This window comes from Bactrocera tryoni, chromosome 1, assembly GCF_016617805.1.
Source record: "Bactrocera tryoni isolate S06 chromosome 1, CSIRO_BtryS06_freeze2, whole genome shotgun sequence".
In the NCBI taxonomy this organism is placed as follows: domain Eukaryota; kingdom Metazoa; phylum Arthropoda; class Insecta; order Diptera; family Tephritidae; genus Bactrocera; species Bactrocera tryoni.
In genome coordinates this window covers 72,235,288-72,248,250 of record NC_052499.1, presented here as the reverse complement: position 1 = coordinate 72,248,250, position 12,963 = coordinate 72,235,288, and positions in this window count along the sequence as shown.

Sequence of the window (12,963 nt, the reverse complement as noted above, 5' to 3'; positions counted from 1 at the left end):
TGGTAAAACTTTTACCGAAACGTTTCAATTGATGATTGCGGCTGATTGCCTATCCCGTAGCATAGTGCACGATTGGTTTCAACGTTTTCAAAGTGGTCGTGAGGACATAAATTACGATCAACATGTGGGCTAAAATCAAAATCCGTGATCACCGCAAATTCCATTGAAACTGTGAGTGAATTCATCAAAAATCAGCCGAAATCATCATTGAAATTCATGGAAATTTAATTAAACATCTCCAAAACATCGATTTATCGCATTTTGACCAAACATTTGGGCTTACGAAAGGTGTGTGCACGGTTTGTTCCGCACAAATTGACTGACGACCAAAAATTGCTCAGAATCCAACATTCGAAGGACAATTATTTGACCAAAAATCACATTTTAACCATTAACTACTCCCCGTATTCATCTGATATAGCACCGTGCGACTTTTTTCTTTTCGGAAAAATGCATTTGCCCATGAAAGGAAAGCGTTATGCAGACGTAGAGGCCATTCAAAAGGCTTGAACCGGCATACTGGCGGCCATACCGGCCAACGAGCTAGAGCACCCGTTCGACATGCTTTTGGACCGTGCAAAATGCTATATTGAAGCAGTAGGAGACCATTTTGAATAAAATAAATTGATTTTGCCGAAAAAAACCATTTGTTCTGTTTTTTTAAGCCCTGTTTACTTTGGAGCACACCTTGTATATGGTATATTGACTGTAGGCTGTTGACTCAAGATCAAATGCGAGCAGTAGCGGCCAAACACACACTAATAGTGTGTGAATACTAAAGAACAAACTTCACACAAATATAAAAAGGATTGCACCGAAAAAATATTTATCTATTCGTTTTGGGCGCATAGTTTAAATGGCCCACTAAGGCTCAAATTTGATCTTGAGTGTACATTGTACAAAAAATACACAAGTCGGGACGCAAATTATTGAGACTCAAAGTCTAAGTCTGTTTGCGACAATCTTTCTTTACGAAATATAGATCAAAGAAAGACATCCGTATATAAAATCTATTAAATAAATCAAGCAAGATAAAATATTTGGTGAACAACAGAAAATTAGGTGCTTACGTTTGCTTTTTCATGTACATATGTAAACAAATTCAATCATATCACACATTTTTGCGAAAGCTCAACCGTAAGTACTGGGATTCACATATTTGGCATCTTGCATCGCGTCGAAAAGCCTTGACCCAATTCCGATAGTTTTTTGAAAAAGAATTATAGTAAAGTCGTTCGGATCGGCACTTAAGGATTTAAAGTCGCACAAAAAAAAAACAAATAAGGATAAAAAAAACCGAAGTATATGATATAGTATTTAAAGTATTAAAAACCACATAGAAATTTTACAAAGAGTCCAAAAAAAAGGGAATTATTTTGAAGACTTGATGATTAAGTAATAAGAGATCGACTTACCATTATAAAATTACTTAAAATATCATAACTATTGATTATTGCAAATAAAATTAATTTTTGAACTTTAAACGAAACTGTAAAATTATTATATTTATTAATTTTATGGAAAATATTCGTGCCCGCAAACAATCGTTGCGAATATTGGAAAAGACTTATCCAAAACACGAGAGTGTAACAAAGCCTACGAAGACGGTCGAGAGATTGTTGAAAGCATGCCTCGTTCTGAACGACCTTCGGCCTTTTCAACTAATGAAAATATCAAAAACGTAAACAATATGGTGCTTGAAAGGCAAGCGTTAGAGAGATGGAAAGAGAGCTGGACATATTTTGTGACCGAATTTAAAGCCAAAACCCAATGAATCCCATCGATCAACTACCATTTTCACCAGGTTTGGCTCCGTGTGATTTTTCTTGTTCCCCAAACTGATATTGCCGCTCCGTGGAATCCGTTTTCAGTCAATCGAAAAGGTAACACAAAGTTCTCTGCACAGAGCTGAAGACCATCCCAAAAAGTGCTTATGAAAAGTGGCTCGAGGACTATAAAAATCGTTACGTATCTGGTGGGGATTACTTTGAAGCCGGCAGAATAAATATCGAAGAATAATTAAATATTATGGGTTTTATTTACAATTTCCGAGTACTTTTTTGTCACAATGACACATTTATAATAATACGCTGTTGGAACATGTTGCGAAAGTATAAACTGATACATTTAATAAAACATATTGACAAAATCGGCGAATTTTCTTTTAGTTCCAATATAAAATAAAGAAATGAAAAAAAGGAATACTGAAACCAAATTTCTTACCACTAAAGCTTATACATATAATTAAAAACTATACAAGGTGTGTTCCAAAGTAAACAAGACTTTTTGGACCCCCTGTTGGTGCCATCTATATGTAGAATCTGATATCTTTATCGATTGTCCAGTGAGAATTTCATGACATTTCATCAATTGGAGGTGAAGTTATTGCGTTTTAAGTGTCAGTATGTTTGTGTTATCGGTGCGAAAATGAGCTTCGAACAAAGAGCCAACATTAAATTTTGTTTTAAAATTGGTATAACTTTTACCGAAACGTTTCAATTGATGAAACAAGTTTTTGGCGATGATTGCCTATCCCATAGCAGAGTGCACGAGTGGTTTCAACGTTTTCAAAGTGGTCGTGAGGACATAAATGACGATCAACATGTGGGCCAATCAAAATCCGTGATCACCGCAAATTCCATTGAAACTGTGAGTGAATTCATCAAAAATCAGCCGAAATCATCATGGAAATTCATGGAAATGGAATTGAACATCTCCAAAACATCGATTTATCGCATTTTGACTGAACATTTGGGCTTACGAAAGGTATGTATGTTCCGCACAAATTGACTGACGACCAAAAATTGCTCTGAATCCAACATTCGAAGGACGATTATTTGACCAAAATCACATTTTAACCATTAACCACTCCCCTTATTCACCTGATATGGCCGGCCCCGTGAGACTTTTTTCTTTTCGGAAAAATGCATTTGCCCATGAAAGGAAAACGTTATGCAGACGTAGAGGCCATTCAAAAGGCTTGAACCTACATACTGGCGGCCATACCGGCCTTTGCTTTTGGACCGTGCAAAAAGCTGTATTGAAGCAGAGGGAGACTAATTTGTATACAATAAATTGATTTTGCCGAAAAACCATTTGTTCTGTTGCTTTTTAAAGTCCTGTTTACTTTGGAACGCACCTTGTACATCCAAAACTCTCACTGAAAACTATTCGTCATTAGAATTTGGTCTAACATTCCATCGATCCAATAACACGAGCACGTATTTCATTCACAATTTTTCACAATACCAATTGTTCGAGATAGTTGTTGAACAATGGTTGTGTGTTCAGCGGCGTACGTAACATATTTCACAGAGGTTTTCCGTTGAAATTTTGAACCTTTGTGTATATTCTAGTGCCACATTGTCCTATGAACGTTTGACTCTTTGATAGAAGTCAAAAAACGCAGCAAGCCGTTAAAAGCTTTGCTTTTCATTTGTAAAAATTCGTGAATGATAAGGCCTATGTGTTCCTTTGAGTCTTATAACTTAAGAACAATTGAATGAAGTATCATTGATTTTTGTATATGTATGTGGCTCTCTCTTCCCATGTAGTAAAACTTTGATGTATCATTTTTAACTTTGACAGCGAAGTGATATGACTTCTAATTTATGTAATTATACGAAGTTTCGAAGCATATTTAATATATGTACATATAAATATGTATTTGTTTTCAATGAATGAAGAATGGAAAATGATGTTACGGTGATGAATAATAAGACAATTTATGTTCAATGTATTTTTGTCTGTGTGCCAATAAAATATTTTCTTAAACTCATTTGGAAAACAACCATACTGAATTCCTAAAGAAGTAAAGAATAATCACTAGTTTTCCCCATAAATATTCAACGAATGCAATTAATTCTTATCTCTAGCAAGAACTATAATTAACGTAGGGCTATCGAATCATCTAAGATGACGAATCTGTAGATCCAAATAAGTTCTCACTATTTTTTTCAAATTCAATGATGATACGTGCTTCCCAGAAGTGTGTTAATGACAATTTTTATAATCATCACAGAAAACGTAAACAAAATAAATATGTAGTATGTATATATGTATGAGCACACAGCCACCGAAAGCTTAATGAATTGGTGTTTTTTTGTGCTTTTAGCTTTTTTTACGCGGAATAATCGCAAGCACGTATTTCATTCATAAAATTATTCAGTAGATATTAATATGTATGTATGTATGTAAAGTAGAAACAAGGCTTTTTATCAAGAGTGAAGATATACATACATACATATAATGTATATATGTATGTATGTGTGTATTTGCAAGCTTTGAAATCGGAATAACGACATTTACAGAGCTTTACAAGTTGTTTGGCGAACTTAAAAGCTTCAATTTTTTTCAGCTATAACACTAAGCTATAAAAGCTTCATTAGTTCGGGTTGCCAAATGCAGTGACTTGTGCAGAATTCAGCCAATAATAATTTAAATAATATTAAAAAATTATTTTTTTTTTTAATTTAACATTTTAATAAATTGTTAAGTTAATTGGTAAATAGCGTATTATATATGCATAATAAATTATTTGGACTTTAAATAATTTCATAAAACTAAAATCCTTAAAATTAAAATTTTTTACATAAGCAATTGTGATGGCAGTACTAATACAAAGAAATAATAAGTATCTAACTAAAAAAATATTGTAAGAAATAATAAATAACTAACTAAAGATAAAAAAATAAATTTTCCTGTGCCACTGTATTCCGGCCAACAACAATCGCTCGCTTACTTGCCTACCAACGTTGACTTCAAGTTGTCAGCTGCTGGCGGTTGTTGTTGCCGCAGCTAGCGAATTCGCATTTGTTGGCGACGGCTGCCGGCGGCCACTGATATGCTTTGGTGGCAAACGCTTGTCAGTCTATTGGGAAAATCGAAGCAATACGGTTGCCATTAACGGTAAAGCGCAAAAATTCCGAGTTGTTAACGAAACTCGGCGAAACGGAAAGATTGAAATACGAAATAAACGCACACACGCATAAGCATGTATGTGTGCAAGTAAGCGCATTTAGTTGTGTGCGTTAGTCGAGTTGCCGGTAGTGGAAAGCGAGTAACGCGGGAAAACCACATTTTGACTGATACGCCAAATTTAAAATAATCAACGCGCATTCAAACATAGAAAAATATACACAAATTAGCAAGCGGTTAGTTAAGTGAATTCAAAAAGTCAAGTAAATAAAATAAGTTAGAATTTACCATATGTATGTATGTATATATGTGTATGCCCCATTGCAACCGGTTGATTTTGTGTAAATTGTTGGCATTTTGTTTGGCGGTTATGAGATAACAACAAAAAAAATTGTTAAGTGAAAATTAAGTCGCATTTGTGTGGCGGCTATGCTCCGCTTACCACGAAGGCGACATGACTTATGCTCACCCAGTGACAGGCGGGTGCTGGTGAACCAGCGGCGCAGCGCTGCAAGTTGGTGCAAAATATTGTGAAGAATAAGTGTTTGGCGGCGTGACACGTTGCATGTTAATGATTACACCAGCTGATGGCACTTGAAATTATGCTCGCTGACAGGCAGTTGAGTGTCTATTGTGCGATAGCCTTTCGGAAAGCCTCGAGGCTGCGCAAGTGCAAGCCACTTGTGTGGTTGCTACACAAACATACAGCTGCATGCATTGCCTCCATAAAATATGTATGTCTTCCATGAGTGTTTGTGTCTAGTTGATATTTTTGTTGCACGTAATTTGCTTAGATGAAAAATGATGTGTAATTTTTAGCTGCCAAAAGTTGGTGGCGGCAATCATTAGGCCTTAAATCAACACAACCGCAAAACCAATGGTGTTAATGATTGAGTGAGTGAGCAAATGACGTCAATGTAATGAAATATGAACTTGATATTATTGCAAAAACATTCAATAACTATGACGAGCTACATGGAATGCAACATGTAAAACTTAGATTTTTCTCAGCGATAAATGTATTATTACATGCTGCAATACCAGCTCAGATAAGCAGTCGGAAATTCGGCCTTGTTTGTGTGTGCGTCGGATGACAAGATTTTTTGGTTTAATTTACATAAATTATTACTATTGATTGTTCGGCAGAACATTATTTATTTTATTGGATGAGTATATTTTTTATTGCACTCTTAATTCATTATGTGTGTGTAATTAAGATTTTTTTTTTACTTTTATAAAACATAATTTTGTCGAAAAAAATTAAATTTGTATTAAAGCTAAGTTATAATATGAAATAAAGAGCTTTATTTCTTTTTGGATTAAAAACCCAAGTGTAGAAGCAAAAATTCCTCACAGGTGCTAGAAATTAGCTATGAATATCTAGTAACTAATATCAAAAAATAAAATTATAAAATCAGTTGGCTTCATGAAATCAAATAATTAAAATAACATCATCTTTGAATTAGATTTCTTCAAAATCAGTGTCTTTACCGAGATAACATTCATTGCCCCGTGAATGAAACAATTGTACTCCGTCCAGTAAGAGGGGCGCGGGGAGTAAGTATAAACTGTTTATTTGGTGGATAGTGAAACCAAAACAAGCTACTTAGGACATGCATGCGATGCGATGAGAATTATAAATATTATCAGCGAAAATGTACTGAATGCGGTCGAATAGACGTAGCGCGACGGCTTGAAGGTTAATAGAAGTGATAAAATATGCTTATTAAGGAGTTATGTATGTATGTATATTCACTTGTGAGTTTGAAAAAATTAAAATTTTTTCGCATATATATGGATCGTCATATATTTTCGAAAATAAGAGCGAATTGTAAGAATTTTTAACTTTATGTCAAAACGTTTAACGAGTTTTTCTCGAAACGCTGTTTTCAGAGTCGTAAGAAAATTTCTCTGAAACGGCTGGACCTACATATTGACTTGAAAATTTTACACGACCTTCTTAGATATATTTGTCGAGATAATAATCGAAGATAATCAATTTTTGAAAATAATTTCAATTTTTAAGTGTGAGGTGTAATTTTTTCCTAAGCAACTTTTTTAGGAAGCCACCGTTTGAGAAAAAAAAAATCATAATTTTGTTTAGTCCTTCGATCATTACCAGTATTCATTTATAGTAACAAAATTATTTTTTTTTTGATTTTGGATTTGTATTTGAGATCATTTTAAGCACCATTTTAATTCATTTATTAAATAAAAGTGATCCGACTGCAAAGTGTTAGCAAGTTTTTTTTGCTAAATGCATATTTAAGGTTTATAATACTTATATACTTTTCAAAAAAAAAAAAAATGTGAACACGAAAATACCATTTATAACATTTAGCTATAAAAGTATGCAGTTATATTATAAAGGGTAAAAACGAATATTTTTTCTAGCTTCGTACTGTGAAATTTGGCTGATAAACACCTCTAAGGAAGGCTCCCCAGCCTAACGGTTTTCTAAGAAAAACAATTTGTCTTAAAATAGTCTAACTTCAACCGTTAATATCTTTGAAACAGTTAAGGACATTTTGAAGAGTATTCAATTTCCCATAAAACCTGTAAAACGAAATATTTTTTCAAGAAGTTGGAAGCGATATACAAATTTCTAAGCTGAATTTTCTAAGCTAAGCCCGTTACAATAAAGAGCTCATACTTGGAAAGCCTTTCTTAGGAGTGTCTATCAACCACACGAAAAATAAACATTCGTTTTTAACCTACCCTAATGTATGTATATAGCTTTCTAAACTACTTTTTATATCTGTTTGTTGTTTAATTATGTTTTAAGCAACTTCCCTTTTTCAACTCTTAGCTTTTCTAATTTTCATACGATTTTTAGGTTAGGTAAAGTTTTTTGGCTTAATCCAGGAAGACCACATTCGCACAATTTCAATCACGTTTTTCGTGGAGCCAATATTCTTCAAGATAAAATAAATCTTTGTATATCAGCGAAGCATTCAGAGTCTATTAAAAAGCGACTAATTTTTTACCAAAAGTTTCCCTGAAAGGCTAAATATCAGTAAAAAACCACTGAGTTGTTTCGACCGCACCATTCTATAGAGAACTTCGACTTTATTTTTTCTACTTGGGTACACATCGAACACATGAACCAATCCGACTAAAGAAGAAAGAGTTCTGTGGATGATATCAAATTGTACTCAGGCTAATCCATATACTGCGGGTGCAAGCCCAATCGATACAAAATTTGTATTCCTATATTGGTAAAACCGTTTTTATGTTCGTGGGAATTTTGATTTCCATTTATCAATTATTCGAGTGTTTAGCCTTTGTTTTATTATAGCGCGAAAAGTGTCTGGTGAGTTTTACCATGAAAAAAATTTAACAACGAATTTGATTGATATTTAGTTTTTTTCAGTGCAATCACGGCTACAGAATCGTTGAAAATATTGCAGAGGTGTTTTGGAGAGTCTACTCTGTTACAAACACAAGTATTAGAATGGCACAAGGTATTCAGTGAAGGATGTGAAATCATAAAAAACTTGCTTCATGCAAGGCTATCTGTGTTATTGAATATAACATCGAAAGAGTTCAGGAAACAGTGTTTGAAAATCATGGTTTTGCCTGCTAATCAGAGGATCTCAACATCCCTTATGGATTGACTCAACACATTTTAATTAAAGTTTTGGGTATGAAGTGTGTCAATGATAAACTCGAATCTTATAAAAACGGCATCGAGTAGAGATCGCAAAAGCGATATTTGACAACGTACATTCATTATATCAAAATTCGCTATAGATCTCTGAATCCCAGCCGAGGTTATTACAAGTATATTGAAAATTGGATTAAACGCTGTGACAGCTTGTATTGTCTCAAAAGGGCCTGTATTGAAGACGATAATCAGCACTTATATTGTGTCAGTTGATATTTATAATACTTTGCATATGCTCAGGATCTGCTTAAAGCAATATGCTGTTTTTTATTCCAAACTGCCGAATGAGGTATCATTTTGAAAAGTGAAGTTTTCATTTCAAAATATTTTCGAAGAGGTGTTTAGGTATTTTTAAAAGTTCTTTGACGTCGATGTTTTATTTCTGAAGTTAGCTTTAAAGGAATATTTGTGAGAATGTTTTATATTTCGATGATAATACTTCTAATTTTTTGACGCTACAACTCAACAGATGGATTTCATTATCAACATTGCTTTTTACTTAAAATATTCTTCTTTTCTTTGCAAGAGTCAGGCAGTAAATTGTCGAAGACTCTTAACATAGTGTATTGTTAATCAATTAATTGGGATTTAGCTAAGCGCGAGATATTTTAATATAAAGTGGCAAATAACCTTGAATGAAAAAAACACATCTCTGTAAGAACTCGAATAAAAATATTGTATTCTGTAATAAAAAATATTATTAATAATTTTCTACAAAGGCTTGAAATTTTAGTTTATAGCCATTTTTTTAACCTCTTTGATAATTATATTATCAATATTTTCTTTATTCTATGCGCATAGCATAATTTTCATTATTTAATTACTATCAAAATGTGCTGAACACCTTTCGCCAACGCTTTACCTGTTAATTATAAACAAAAACGTTTTGTTTACATATTTATAATTTGTATATGGCAGGCAAATTTTTTATTCACATAAATTATTTAGACAACATTTTTATCGAGTTCTCTATTCAGGATGCCATAAAACGCTAAAACATCCCCAGTAAAGCAATATCGCTAGAAAGCAATATACATACATACATACATACATACATATGTAGTGGTGTATACATAAGGGTGCTTCAAAACAAAGTTTAAAGTTTTTTCAACTTTCCATACAAAATTCAAAATTTCGTAATTTTAAAATGGGTGTAAATACTCTTCTTGTGAAAATAAATGTACTATACATACATAATTACTTTGACTGGGGGCTTAGTAAAGCGAAAATACTTAACTTTTAGAATATAAAATGTTTTTTTATTTGTAAAAAATTGTGTTAATTGTGGGTAATTCAATAAAAAATATTTTTTTCATGTTATTTAAATGCGAGCTTAAATAAAAATAGCGACTGCTTAGAGTTAAGCAATTGGGATCATGTTCGGTGACAATTTTTTTACATCAAATAAAAATATTTGAATGAGTAAGCGTTGAAAAAATATTAAAAATGTATATAATTCATTTAATTTAATTAGACAGGGTAATTGCCTGAGCCATTGCCATTTGAGTTAATAAGCGTTGAAAAAATATTTAAAATATTTATTTGGCACACCCTAATGTACATATGTATGTAGATGAGAAATTTCTACTTCTATGAATGGCTATATATTTTGCACAAAGTGATTCAACAATATGACAGGCGCTATTTTATGGGCTTTAGTGATGTCAATGGAATGTTCGAATAATCCAAAAGGATGAAGAAAATAAAAGTACCATACCACAAAGATATGTAGTATCTCACGCCTACGCGTTTTATGCGCAGACATACGCGTGTACCTATAAATTTACAAGTTGTACTAAATGAGTACGTGCGTCAAAAATGATTAGCTCAAAAATTCTATTTGCGCGTAATCCATATTTGTTTAGTAAAAAAATATCATAAAATGTGGACTAACTTACGTTCCGCATTTGTTTGTACGTATCTATCTATGCAAAGACGATATAAATAAAGAACATGATAATAAATGTCGACTGCCGAAATAGGTCAAATGTAGGAGCGCCTATCTCTTTGTTTGTCTTTTTGACTGCGGTATATCCGATTTATTAACAGTCATATTTTGTAAACAAGCTTTTGTTTTGACTGCCATCATTGCAATTCTAAATTTGTGCGTTAGTATGAGTGAATATTTGCATATGTGCGTACATTTTTGGTGAGGATGTATCAACCAATAGCAACAATCACATTGCATGCAGCATTTCAAGTGTGCTTCATTAAGGCACTTATGGTTCTCATACACTTTCTGTCTCACTCACCACTTCTCCTTGTGTTTAACCCGTACTTTGGCTGGCTAAATGAGGCGTGACTTTAAACAGTCTTGCGGCATTAAGGATGCTTAATTATGAGCTGGGTATGCTTTTAAGTGACACCTCACTATAATGCTTGTATAATTTGTGTTAATAAAACTACTAATTTGCTACGCTTGTTTGTTGTCCATGGGGCTGATATGAAAATTTTGCTGTGCATTAATTAAGATAAAAGAGCCACAATAGACAAATGTAAATATTTTTCTTTTTATTAAATGGTTATTTAAACGCCGTGAAATTTGACGAATACATAATCGCCAGTCAATTAATTTTAGGAAAAATTACCCTAATCCGAAATACCAATTGAAAGTTCTTCTCCCATCCTACTTGATGAAATGTTTTTTTAAGTGTTAGCATTCTTCGCCAGGAAAAGAATTTACTTCAGCACTTTCTACTCTATTAGAAATGATTCAAGTTGAATTTCAAGAAGTTCGGTTCGATTGCAGTAGCAAGAAGCCACTGTGGACGAAAATATTTTAATAAACTTAAGTACATAGTATGTATATCCTAACCCACCAAAGTTACAACAACCAAATTCACAGAGCACAAATATTATAAAAACTTCTACCGAAATTGTGAAAATGGATGAAATCAAATTATAATCCCGCTTACTCCCCATATAACGGCAAGATAAAGAAACACTCCAGAGAAATTAAAATTTACTCCCAAGATGGTATGAGAGGCCTTTATGCCACCATTTGTAAAAATTGGACGATTGGTGTGGCACCGCCCACTTTTAGGTATAATCTCTTATCTCAGGACTTGGCTCGTACAACCACGCCTACTTACCATACAACACAATTTTAAATTACTTTTGATTCCTCCACTATCTAGTATATAAATAAAGACGCAGTTAATATAACGAGATAAAGCTTTGCACGATTAAATCCTTTAAAATCCACCTTTGGCCAAAAACTGTTCAAATCGAACATAAACTCTTCAAGCCTATTTGTACCGAACATTTGGACCCCACTACGTATAGTTAATATCGGTCTTTTTCTGATAATGGTATATCTGTGTGTCAAAAATGCATTGAATCGGGTCAATACGGGAATACCTAATATAAAGATTTTAGAACTTCCAGGTGACTTTATCGGCCAACATGTGAGTTATCTCAAAATGAAAATGAAAAAGCGTGTTTTATTGATAACAGTGCTTCTTTGTACCTAGAATGGATAAAATTTGGCGAAAACTTGATCTAGCCCCCATATAACAAACATATAGCATCCGGGTGACTTTACTCCATATGATTGGTGATGGTATGTGAAGTTCCTTAACGAATCTCAGAGAATATTTTATTAATATGTGGCATATTAGTTGTATATGGTATTGACAAAAATAGATAAAATCGGGTCAGTTCTATCCCCAACTCCCATATACTACACATGTATGTATGTATAACGATTTTCGTTTTACTAACAAACCTTTTGTCATAATTATGTATATGTCAGTCCGGTCCTCTGGTGGACGTTTTGCAACTTAAGGTATATTTAATTCTTGAAAGTTGCAAGAGCATAAAATGTTCGGTTGCACCAGAACTTAGCCCTTCCTAATTTGTTTTTCTTTAATAGTTGGCTCATAGATTTTAAAAATATATAAAATATCTGGAGGCAATCAGCAACATGAGCTAAGATTAATTCTTTAAAGAATTTTATTAACCGGACCCACTTATTACAGTGAAATTTCGTATTTAACGTCTTTATAGTTTCTCGAGATTTTCTCATTATAACAGTTACCAAAAACTAAAACTAATAAAAAAACCTCACACACTTGAAACTTTTCAATAGCCATCTTCTGACTCAAGTGACCGCTTATTTGAATATTTGTTACACACACGATACCGAACTCAAAACGGTAATTGTAGCGGCGTTTGAAATGAGGGAGCTGCTACTTAATTATGCATAGCACTCGTGTAGTATTATGGCTTGGAAGCGAAAAATTTTGTTATGCATATTTTGTATATATTTATTTTGAAAGATTTTTGTTTACTTCGTCTCCACTGGCAATTACGAGTTCGCGTATAATCGAGTTAAAGCATAAAAACTGTTGTGACTAGCCAAAAGTCAATTGGCCGAT